General features: G+C 36.7%; 2 long non-coding RNA genes across 2 annotated transcripts; both read left to right on the top strand.

Moving 5' to 3' along the window:
* Positions 1–3083: 3083 nt before the first annotated feature.
* LOC118488380 lies at positions 3084–3508 on the top strand. The gene is made up of 2 exons (XR_004884446.1): positions 3084–3144; positions 3220–3508. It is a non-coding gene; the product is annotated as an uncharacterized LOC118488380 (long non-coding RNA).
* Positions 3509–5982: 2474 nt separating this feature from the next.
* Positions 5983–6379, top strand: LOC110918462. Its single transcript, XR_002581338.2, has 3 exons — positions 5983–6024; positions 6099–6143; positions 6301–6379. It is a non-coding gene; the product is annotated as an uncharacterized LOC110918462 (long non-coding RNA).
* Positions 6380–13285: the final 6906 nt, after the last annotated feature.

Below are 13285 nucleotides of genomic sequence, written 5' to 3'. Positions count from 1 at the left end.
TTTGAATAAACTGATTCAAAAATTTTATGTACTAAAAGTACACTTTGCACGGCTGTCGACCTATTTGACTTGCTTGCCACATTTTTTTAGCTAATTTATTGTTTGACCCGTTAGATATAAACATAGTCGGAATTGGATCGACCCGTTTGTAAGTGTTTGACCCGTTTGCTGTTACTTTGTTTTTTTAGGATTGGTTTGATCCAATTACTTTGGTAGTCTATATAGTTTGTGTGCTTTATAATGGTCTTTTTTGTATTTAAAGAAACTAACTTTGTTATTCTATTTTAACCATGAAGCATGATGGTCTGTTTTGGTTTCTTATGTGTGTTATATTTGTATTGGATGTGAAGTGTGTTTAGTTAGAATCCAACTTCAACTTATAATCCAAAGACAATTCAAAAAGCAAGTCATGTCAGTAGCTTTTCTTTGACTTTTGTCCTTTTTGTTTTTTTACTACTTACCACTGGAGATAAACTAAAAACTGAAATGTGGAGCGGCGGATGAAATTGTGGTTGTAAACTGTGATAATACGAATATATTGGATCCATCAAACAAAAACCGGGTCAAGTAGATCCGCTAAGATCCGCGTGGTATCATCAGGTGTTGAAAACAAGTTTTCAACACTTGTGCTTAAGAGGTTTGTACAATGGGCTTTAAAGAGTTGTAAAGTGGCAAAAGACCATTCTATCCTTCCTATATGCTTTATAAAGTAGTATAGATACATATGTTGGTGTTACGGTGGGTATACTTTTTTTTGCGAAATACATACAAGAGTCGCCATTATGAATTCTTATATTGCTTAACATATTGAATCAATAGCATGCTCAGTTAGGTGGGCATTATGAACTCTCAGATTTGATTTACTGACTGATATTGATCTTTTTTTTATGGTCAAACACTTAAGACAGCTTGCTTGCTTGCTGCAGTCTCTATAAACACTGTGTGAAAGACCACATGCTTGCTTCAGTCTCTATAAATACTTCAGATGTATCAACACTCTACAAACACTCAACTACACTCAACTGAGACGAATTAAACTTTCAAATTGTAAGTTTATCTCAGTTGAACTAACACTCAACTACACTCAACTGTGAGGCTATGATGCATAAGCTGAGCCTGTCGACTCTATGATGCATAAGCTGAGCCTGTCGACTCTATGATGCATAAGCTGAGCTTGTGTTCTTAATATGTCTGAACTGAAACTGTTAAGGCTATGATGCATAAGCTGAGCCTGTGAGGTTACATATGTGTTTCTTGTGCTTAAAACAGCTGTACATCATGCTTTAAAGGTTGTTTAAGTTTAGTGGAAAATTACTCTTGTACATCATGCTTTAAAGCGGGGTTACATAACACAATAGACTGTGATGATTGTATTTTGAGGGTACATAGGAGATCCGAGTAGCATCTTGGTGGGGCAATATCCAGGTTGCATAGTTCTCACTTTGCAACCGTGTGTTGCAGCCATGGCTTTACCCGTAGTTGTGTTCATCTCTCAATTACATGTCTGAGTCTTCCAGTTGTAAAAGTATTAATCTGTCTGAACTAAAAGTGTTTTGAGGCTGTGATGCAAAAACTGAGCCTGTGTAATCTATCTGAACTGAAAGTGTTTTGAGGCTGTGATGTAAAAACTGAGCCTGTGTAATCTATCCAACAACTCAAGCAAATGTTTTCTTTGCATTTTAGGGGGAACATGGGTGCATCTCTCCACAGGGCATACAAGACACAGGTTATTGGCGGCAGCTCGCCATATTTAACATATAAAAAAACTTTATATGTTAAATTTGGCGGGCTTCCGCCAATGACCTGTGTCTTGTATGCCCTGTGGAGAGATGCACCCATCTTCCCCCTAAAAAACATAGAAAACATTTGCTTCAGTTGTTGGACCAAGCGAACCTTGCATAATGCGTCAAGGGAAACTATTGGTCGAGCGAGACATTTGTTCAGGTATCCTTATTTCATGATAAAATGATTATGAATAGCTGTGCATAAACTAATCGCAAGTTTGTTTGGTATATGCAGGGTAAAAGGGAACAGCAGTGTTCAGCACTGTGTCATTCTTGCTTGGTGCCATCACCTCAGTTGTCTCTGGCTTACCATCCGTGTACTTTACTAATATTTGATCGGTGCAGTGAGCATGCGAGCGCAACAAGTGCAGCCGCAGCGGCGCGGTGAGGGCAGCCGCAACGAGCGCAGCGGCATGGTTAATAAAAAAATAAAAAAACTGCCACCTCTAAGTAGATATGTATCAGAATGTACAAATTCATATTTATTGTTTTGTTTATGCGTTTAATCGTTTGATTAACGACTCGATTGATTTGTTTGTAACCATTTGTCTGTAAACGAACTTATTTATCTTACTTTAATTTTTGTATTAAGCTGATCCTGTGAGGCTATGATGCATAAGCTGAGCCTGTGAGGCTATGATGCATAAGCTGAGCTTTGTTGTTAATATGTCTGAACTGAAACTGTTAAGGCTATGATGCATAAGCTGAGCCTGTGAGGTTACATATGTGTTTCTTGTGCTTAAAACACTCGTACATCATGCTTTAAAGGTTGTTTAAGTTTAGTGGCAAATTACTCTTGTTGTGTACTCCGGATTTTGTGTTCTTAATCTGTCTGAACTGAAAGTGTTTGAGGCTGTGATGCGAAAGCTGAGCTTGTGTTCTTAATCTGTCTGAACTAAAAGTGTTGAGTCTATGATGCATAAGCTGAGCTTGTGTTCTTAATCTGTCTCAAGTAAAAGTGTTTTGAGGCTGTGATGCAAAAACTGAGCCTGTGTAATCTATCTGAACTGAAAGTGTTTGAGGCTGTGATGCAAAAACTGAGCCTGTGCAAGGTTCGCTCGGTCCAACAACTCAAGCAAATGTTTTCTTTGCATTTTAGGGGGAACATGGGTGCTTCTCTCCACAGGGCATACAAAACACAGGTTATTGGCGGAAACCCGCCATATTTAACATATAAAAAAACTTTATATGTTAAATTTGGCGGGCTTCCGCCAACAATCTGTGTCTTGTATGCCCTGTGGAGAGAAGCACCCATCTTCCCCCTAAAAAACATAGAAAACATTTGCTTGAGTTGTTGGACCGAGCGAACCTTGCATAATGCGTCAAGGGAAACTATTGGTCGAGCGAGACATTTGTTCAGGTATCCTTATTTCATGATAAAATGATTATGAATAGCTGTGCATAAACTAATCGCAAGTTTGTTTGGTATATGCAGGGTAATAGGGAACAGCAGTGTTCAGCACTGTGTCATTCTTGCTTGGTGCCATCACCTCAGTTGTCTCTGGCTTACCATCCGTGTACTTTACTAAAATTTGATCGGTGCAGTGAGCATGCGAGCGCAACAAGTGCAGCCGCAGCGGCGCGGTGAGGGCAGCCGCAACGAGCGCAGCGGCATGGCTAATAAAAAAATAAAAAAACTGCCACCTCTAAGTAGATATGTATCAGAATGTACAAATTCATATTTATTGTTTTGTTTATGCGTTTAATCGTTTGATTAACGACTCGATTGATTTGTTAGTAACCATTTGTCTGTAAACGAACTTATTTATCTTACTTTAATTTTTGTATTAAGCATCATCTATCGCGCCTTTGCTGACTGACTTTTATAGATCACTACTTTAGGGAGAATGAACAATTATCCAAATATGGAGATACTAAATCTGCTCGAGGTATGATGCTGGTTGAACTTAAGAAACTAATTGAAGGAAATCTTTTATTTTGTGACAAATTTCAGTTCCAAACCTTAGGAATTCAAGATTAAGGACTCTTACAAACCTAAGACTGTTTGGGAAATTTTTGACTATGTTTTGTACATCTTACAATATAGTAGTTAATGTTAGTTATTTGTGAATTTGTATCACAATTTGACCAACAAAAGCCTAGGTAGTCCGTCTATTTCAGGTAACATAACTAGAATCAAACAATTTTCTTTGTTTTCTCCTGAGTCGCACAATAACCACCAAACGCCATCACGAAACCACCAATCGCCGCAAATCGCTGATTCTCGCCGCTGAAGAAGGCCTCAACCGACCATCACATTCTGCTACACTACCACCATCGTCGTCACAAGCCACATTGGAAACTACATCCCCGTAGATAGCCCTAAACTCACCAACTTAAGTGATACCACTCCCGCCGCATCGCGCGGGTAAGTGACTAGTATATATATATATATATATATATATATATATATGTATATATATATATATATATATATATATATATATATATATATATATATATATATATATACATGACGAAACAGAATGATTTGCGACGAAACTGATATATATGACGAAACTGATTTTGCGACGAAACTGATTTCAGAACTTTATGCGACGAAACCGATTTTGCGACGAAACTGATTTAAGAATTTTATGCGACGAAACAGATTTTGCGACGAAACTGTTTGATATAACTATTGCGACGAAACAGAATGATGTAAGTATTGCGACGAAACAGAATTATGTTGGAGTGTGCGACCAAACAGAATGGAATTTATATGTGTGAACTCTTTTTGACCAAACTCATGTGATCTTATCTTTTGGCTAGTTTTTTTTTTTTAACAAAACCTTATCCCTCTGACAAAAGGCCACAAATTTCAAACCTAGTTTACGTTGACTTTAGTGCACAAACAAATGAAATGATATTTTGAAAATCAAATCTTATCACTTATGGAAATTCGTGAACCAAAATGTCAGACACACCTTACCAAGACACATGTGTTTACCAACCATACACCATGCCTTGTACCCTAAATTCAAACAATGATATTATATTTTAACAACAATAATTCATGCACAACTTTAAAGATCAAAATCAAATAATTTATGAAGAACGACAAGAACTCTTTGAAGATCCAAAAGAACAGTGATGAACTCGATGGGTTTTCGTCACCGGAAAAATTATCAAATACGATTTTGCTTAAAACTTCAATAAAAAAGCCAAATGCTAACATGTAGACATGCAAAATAATAAGGTTTTCACTAAAACTTATAGCAAAAACAACAAGATAAACACTGATTTTAGTGACTTTTCCAGAAAATATATAAATTTTTAAAGCACAAAATATGAAAATTCACCAAAAACCACTTGATAAAAACCCAAACTTGTTTGGTTTTAAACAAGGATTAGAGCCAAAGCTCTGACACCAATTGTAGGTCCCGTTTTTCCGGTGGATTGATAACGAAAACCTATCCTTGTTTATCACAAACACGGTAACGGGTGTGGAATCCCCGTGACGGTGCAAACCAAACAAAGTGTAAAATAAGAACACGCGTAACCAAAAGATTCAATATCTATTGATTATGGATGAGTACAACCACAAACATATACAAACAATGTTTTAACGGACTCTCACTAAGTCTCTTTGTGCTCATCTGTTTCACACAGTAACAATGAGGGGTATTTATACTTAACAGACACAAAGATCAATGACGAAACGCAACGAAGCCACGACGAAACACTAAAGTCGACGAAACACTATCGGTTTCGTCGACATACATATTAAATCCACTTCCTGTTTCGTCGATTGTAATTTGGCCCAAATTCAAGGAAGTTACGGCCCAAATGCAAGCCCACACAACATTTACATAACAAACTGATTGGCCCAGCACATGTTTCGTTCAACAATTTTCACAAATTCAATGACCATGACATCATCATGACATCACAATGATGATGTCATTGTGATGTGTCACCGGGACTTGGTTTGCGGCGCTCCGTGCTTCGCGTGTCGAACTCTGGGGCACACGACGGAGGAATATCGTGACGTCGGACATGAGCCGGACCTAACCGTGTCGAAACCAAGTCGAACCGAGCCGAGTCGAACCGAGCTGAGTCGCGTCCACACAAAATGTATCAACACTAAATGAGTCCAAAAAAGCCGTAAATATATTCATGTTCACAAATAATCATAAAAAATAAGGTGGGTTAAGGGTGTACACTTCTACATGGTTATAGCGAAGAGTTCAGGAAGACGTTCAAGAAAGACAATTGAAATGTGAAAGTTGTTTCAGCTGTAAAGGTTACATAACTGCTGGTGGTTTTTTTGGGTGGTTTTACATGTTATGTGTAATATTTTTGCGCGTATAGGTCGGGAAACCTGCTGGAGAGAAGTGGAAATATTTGAGTGCAGATGTACGCAAAATATGGTTTTCGATCTTTCATAGTTTCATATATATGGCATACTTTTTAACTTTAGTCATTCAATCAAGTAGTTATGTAGTAATCCTATCAATCAATAAATATGTTTTTATCACCCAGTTTGTTCGAAAGTATTGGCTATTGATCACAGGGACATGCTGGGACAGTTAGCATTTCTTCGCTGCAGACCCAATGGTTGGTGCAGCTGAATTAAGGATTATAAACGGGTCAGCCTGGTATACAGAACCATTTTTTGATTTATATTCCCGTCTGTATTGTCGACTCCGCTGCAACGCGTGGGCTCCCCACTAGTTACTAAAAATACTGATAATGATAATAAAAAGAGTCATGTTAGATTATATTATTATTATTTAAGATGTATATATATATATATATATATATATATATATATATATATATATATATATATATATGTATATATATTATTATATATATCAAGTACCATCGATAGTTTGCGCCAGGTCTCTTTTTGACTTTTGCCTTTCCACCACTAAAGTTTGATTTATTTGATTTTTCATTTACCTTAAAGACATATATTTAAATAATAATTTCTATGTTATATTTCGTTAATTTGAAAGAACGTGAGGAACCGAGTTGGTGCAATCCAAATAATTTAGTATCATAGTACTGCTATTGCTGATTTGTTTTTTATGGTTTTCGATATAGCAACTTTATTTTTGGGAGTTTTTCTTTCGATTGTTACACTGAGTGTCAACAGTGTATTGATACCATAAAGCCACTTAATTTTTTTTTTCATCTATTAGTGAAAGAGTTTCTTGCTTCCCCTCAACTTTCAATCATTTTCACCCTCCCCTTTCTAAAATTTTTATATATTATCTCCTTCATCCTCTTGACTTTCTAATATGTGTCGGTATAAGTTCGATTGCAATCATCTATGCTTTACGTCGTGTGAATCAGTTGGTGTTATAAATTTGTGTTCGTCAAGCCAGTGCAACGCAGCGGAATCAAACCACTACAACCCATGTATACATTATGTATATATATTATTTAGAAAATATACTATTAATATTAATTTATTATTTTTATAATATATTTCCTTAGATATAGTAATTCGTTACATGATAGTTTTATTATATCGTAGAGAGATTTTATTTTAATATTTAGGTTTATACTTTTACATCCAAATTTAGGCAAAATATTCAAATTGTCTATGACTCTTTATAATCAGTAATATGTTTTAAGTATATTTAACTTTTTATAATCAGTAATATGTTTTATACTTAAAGATGTAATTTTAAGGAGAGAAAAATTATTATTATTTAATAGGAGATAAAATGCACGAAATCAAAATCTAAAATTAATCAGAACTCAACTCGTGTATTACACGAGCTTTTATAAAGATATATAACTTGTTTATTATTTACTATATAAAATTACATTTATTCAAACCGTGTAATACACGTAGTTTTTTAAAGATATAACTTTTTTTTATTATTTACTATACAAAATTACATTTATCCAACCCGTGTAATACATGAAGTATTTAAAAATATAATTCTTTTATTATTTGATATATAAATTCAACCCGTGTAATAGACGTGTTTTTTTAAAGATGTAACTTTTTTTATAATTTTCTATACAAAATTACATTTATCCGACTCGTGTAATACATGAGGTTTTTTAAAAATGTAACTTTTTTATTCAACCCGTACAATACACGTGGTTTTTTAAATATATAAATAATTTATTATTTAGTATTTTTTTCATTATTTAATGTATAAAATTACATTTATTCAACCTGTACAACAATACACAGGGTTTTTAAAAATATAACTTTTTATTTTTTAGTATATAAAATTTTATGTATTCAATTCGTGTAATAAACAAAGTTTTTAAAGATATATATTATTTTATTATTTAGTATATAAATTAACATTTATTCAGCCCATGTAATACACACGGGGTTCTAATCTAGTTATAATAATATAAAATTAAAGAAAATAAAATACTCATATATTTGTTGTTTGATTTACTTAAAAGAATATTAACGTAAAAAAGTTATAACTGTTTAAAATCCTTGTGAGAAATTAGTTTAAGAACCTACATTATGTCTTAAAAGTTGTAATTATTTAAAGTCTTACGTAAAATTACCATTTTTATTCTCCTTATATGTATTATAACACAAGTACGTGAGAGTGAGGGAAGAACCCATGTCTAAGCAAATCTTAAGGCTAAACGGTGTATAGGCATTTATGCCTAGTGGAGATGGACATGATCGTGTGGTTCCACTGGTGGCACCATAATACTCCAGTAGTCCGTCAGTAGTCCAAATTTGTCGTTAAAAAATTATGATCAAATGACCATAGTAACGTAGCCTAATGAATGTGTAGGTCCATAGAGGAGGATCTAGTAACCTTATCCTTGTTACAGAATACACCCGCAACTGCGGAATCCGAACGGGTATGCAACCAAGACAAGAACACGAGATACAAGAACAAGATTCAATGTTAAAACTCACTTGTATTATATTCATAAGAGTTACAACACAAAGATTTACAAGAAAACTCTCAAACTCTCTGAATACACCCACTCTAGGTTCTCTCTGTGTGTTCTCCCAGATCTGTTTGCTACTGCTGCCTTTATATACTAAACTTATCTACAGCTCACGAATAGCCTACTGGGCCTGTTATGAAAGCCTACGAAGAACATGAGTTCTTCGTGAGGGGTTCTGCGGCCAATCTTGTGCATGTGGTTCTTCGGCTGGATGGTCTTTCGTGGGAGTCAACATCAAACAACAAACACCTTCACGAAGTATGTTTTTCATGTAGACCATGGGTTCTTCGTGAGAGGGTAGACACCAACATGAATCTTGGTGGATAATGTGTTTATCAGCAGGTTCTTCGTTGAAGTGAGGTTATTCGTGGATGATGGTTCTTCGTAGTGAACATACTCAGCAAACCATCATAACAAAGTATCTCAGTTCTTCGTAGGAAGCTGCATGCAGACACATACTTGTAGATTTGTTGCAAACAACAGTTTAACAGAACACTATCATAAAACAGTCTGCTCATATGTAACTGTTTTACACTAAACATAGTTTAATCACCATACCGGGTCAAGATAGGGGGATATCTTGACCACGGTCTTCACTTCGTAACGAAATCAAACCGAACCGAGTCGCGTCCACATAATATGTGTAGGTCCCTCGGAGGATGAGGTTCAACCTTAACCTTGTTATACTAACACACTAGCAAGTGCGTAATCCAAGCTAGTGAGCAAACCGAGTTGAAGCAAGCATAAACACAACACACAAAGTTCACCGATTAACACCACTTGTATTAATGCGAATGAAAGGTTCCGGTTACAAGCTCAATGTTTACAAATCAGTTTTGCAAACTCTCTAAGTGTGTGTGTTCTTGACAGACTGCTCTCAATATCTCTCGAGTCTATCTTTCTGTCTGTGTGCATCTATCTTCTCGTGAACACACTGCATGGGTATTTATACCCAAACACAGCAAGTCTGGTCGAAGGATCAGGATGACTGATCAAAAGATCATCTTTCGATCAGACTGCTATCGAAGGATTCACAGGGACCTCGAAGGATGATCTATCGAGGTCCATCAATCATCCATCGAAGCATATCTTTCGAGGTCATCGAAGGATAGAAGCAATCCTTCGATGGTCCAACCTTCGACACAGACATTGTACAACCATATACTAACTGTTTGGCCAAGTCAAACCAGGAGGACGGTTGACTTGGTCAAACTTACATGACTAACAAGGACATCGTTTACATCGTGACCGAATACAGACAAAGTACAGACACAAGTGCACCAACAAACTCCCCCTTGGCTGTAGCTTTGTCCCGATCTTGATCATCTTTGATCTTCGTGTCTTCAAGACTCTGATGTCCTTTTAAGTCTTCAATGTCGGAGGATCTTCAAAGTCATCACGTCTTGAAAGCAGAAGGTGTATTAACAAACTACCCGTATCATGTAGGAAGTGTGTTGACAAACTCCCCCTTAACATAAACTCCCCCTTGAGTTATGCTCGTGAATGACTTGATCTTTAATGCTTGAGATCCTTGTGGTGTTGCTGATGGTCAGCGGCAACTCGATCATCTTCATCTTTTGAGTGCCTTCACGTCGTGTCTTCATCTGCACATGCAAGAAATCTAAACGCGTAATGAGAACAACTGCTTGGAATATAGTTAGCATAAACAAATGACACACGAATGACCATGTTTCAGTCAAACACCGTCCGGCAGTTTGAAAGTTTAATAAATTTGTCAATTTTAGTTTCTAACTTTCAGAAACTGCAAATTTCGACCGTTTATGAAGATTTAGTCAATTCGGTTTTCGTTCAGGTTTCAGGTAACGAAGACTCGAGATCCAACATCGTACGATTGAAAAGAAAATAGAAATAAAATCTTTTTGGCTTTTATAAAGTTTATATTAAAACAGATTTTAGGTGTGTTTTAATATTTCGAAATGTAAAGACTAAAAGCAGTAAATAAATATATACAGACATTCTTTTTGTGAGTTTCGAGGGTAAGAGAATCATATCAGTGTACGGTCATGCCAAAACGCTCTTGTTGTTCAGTTAGTTAACATTTAGATAAGCATCCTATAACAATTATCGGTATTGTTGTCCACTTAAGCTCAACTTATCAGATGTAATCATGGCGAGGGGATACGTTAAGGTATGATTTATACTTACCGACCGATGTTCATCCACATCACGACACATTCCCGTATCAAGGTATGCACGAGGGTTCATTTTACAGGTGAGTATACCGATTATCATCTGTTTGACCGTATATGATGTGAGATTCTCACTTATTTTGATTTGAAAACAAGCCCTATGTGATATAATCACTTATTGATGAGGAACTTGATTTTCATATGCATGAGGGCACAGGAGCAAGTCCGTGAACAGGTCAGTACTTTCGTACAGCAGAGAGACGAACTTGACTCCCGGATAACTGTGATATATTATCACTTATTTGATTATGGACATGTGATTGTTTATCACTTATTGAGGTCGAATGCAGTATGTAATATGTACACGTATGTATAGTATCATGGAAGATCTAGACTTGCGTCCCCGTTATTTTTCGGTAAAAGATACAACCATGATACCCAGATGATAAGCAGCATAAAGACCGAATATCTCAGAACCTCGGCAATCTATCAAACGAAATTTCGGTACTAAGACCATATGCCAATGAATGGTTCCCACTTGGTCTTCAGTCGATTTAAGATTTATATCACCCTGCACACTTTAAAATGATTGTGAGCCTACCGATACATCTTATATAGAGCTGCTTATCGTTTTTCATTTAAGGTTTAAAGAGGTTTGGATAGACCACTGATGTACTATCATTTTCTCTTTTGCTCTCCAGGAAACTCATTTTTGTTTTTCTATTGTTTTTGTGTTTTTGAAATTTTTTGATGTTTTTGGATTTTCAGATTTTGGATTTACTCCCCCTAAAATCAATAAACTAAGACAAATTTAAAACACAAAGGTATTTACAAAAATGATTTTCCGATGTTGGTTTTACTCTTGCTTGACCTTAATGCCGTTTACCAATAATAAAAAGTCAAATCTTGATTTGTCAAACGCTTTGGTAAAAAGGTCGGCACGTTGGTCATCGGTGTGGACCTTAACAACATCGATTAGCCTTTTCTCAAAGCAATCACGTATGAAGTGATATTTGATTTCGATGTGTTTGGTCTTTGAATGCTGCACAGGATTTCTAGTGATCTGTAATGCAGCAGAATTATCAACGTAAATAGGAGTAGTTAGGAATTCAAAACCGTAGTCCCGCAATTGTTGTTGGATCCAAAGAACTTGGGAGCAACAACTTGAGGCAGCAATGTATTCAGCTTCGCATGTTGATGTAGCTACACAAGTCTGCTTCTTGCACTGCCATGTGACTAGGCGATTTCCTAAAAACTGACATCCAGCCGTTGTGGATTTGCCGTCGATTTTGCATCCGCCAAAATCAGAATCACTGAAAGCGACCAATTCAAAGTTATTATCCCTAGGGTACCATAGACCGGTGTCAGGGTAACCCTTCAAATAACGAAAAATCCTTTTTACAGCTGCAAGATGTGAGGCCTTCGGGTTAACTTGATATCTGGCAAGCAGGCACGTTGGGTACATTATATCTGGCCTTGATGTTGTGAGGTACATAAGAGATCCGATCATTGCGCGATAGTTTGAGGGGCTAACAGCTTCACCCTTCAAGTCTGGAGTAATTCCGTGATTTGTTGGCAATGGGGTACCAATGGGCGTTGCATCAGACATCTGGAACCGGCTCAAGATGTCGCCAACATATTTAGTCTGATGGATGAATATCCCAGACTCAGTTTGTTGCACTTGTAGGCCCAAAAAGAAGGTCATTTCCCCCATAGCACTCATCTCGAATTTCTCCTGCATAATGCGCTCGAAATTCCTACACAAGACATCATTAGTAGAACCAAAAATAATATCATCAACATATACCTGTACCAGAAGAAGATCTCCATCTTGTTCTTTGATGAAAAGAGTACAGTCGATAAGACCTCTTCGAAAACCGTTCTCCAGCAGATAGTGTGATAAGGTTGCATACCAAGCTCGCGGTGCTTGATGTAGACCATAGAGAGCTTTGTTGAGCAACCAAACCCGATCGGGATGGATAGGATCTTCAAAACCTGGAGGCTGTTCGACATACACCTCTTCTTCAACCACACCATGTAAGAATGCACTTTTGACGTCCATCTGGTAAACCTTGAATCCTTTGAATGAGGCATAAGCCAGAAAGATCCGAATAGCTTCCAGACGTGCAACAGGTGCATAGACTTCGTTGTAGTCTATTCCTTCTATCTGACGAAAACCTTGAACGACTAAACGTGCTTTGTTCCGGATAACAACTCCGCGGTCATCCTTTTTGCATTTGAAAACCCAACGGGTACCAATCTTCTTGTATCCAGCAGGTTTCTCTACGAGTTTCCAGACACCCAGCTTCTAGAATTGTTGCAGCTCTTCCTGCATTGCTTCAACCCAAGAGTTATCTTTCATGGCTTCTTTCCAAGTTCTTGGCTCTTCCTGTGAAACATAACACGCGAAGGACCAATCGTTTTGTTGCCCGGATTCTCGAATAGCCGCAT

This window comes from Helianthus annuus, chromosome 16, assembly GCF_002127325.2.
Source record: "Helianthus annuus cultivar XRQ/B chromosome 16, HanXRQr2.0-SUNRISE, whole genome shotgun sequence".
NCBI classification, from domain to species: Eukaryota; Viridiplantae; Streptophyta; class Magnoliopsida; order Asterales; family Asteraceae; genus Helianthus; species Helianthus annuus.
Note: the sequence above shows the minus strand (reverse complement) of the source record. Positions and strands in the feature narration are given on the sequence as shown.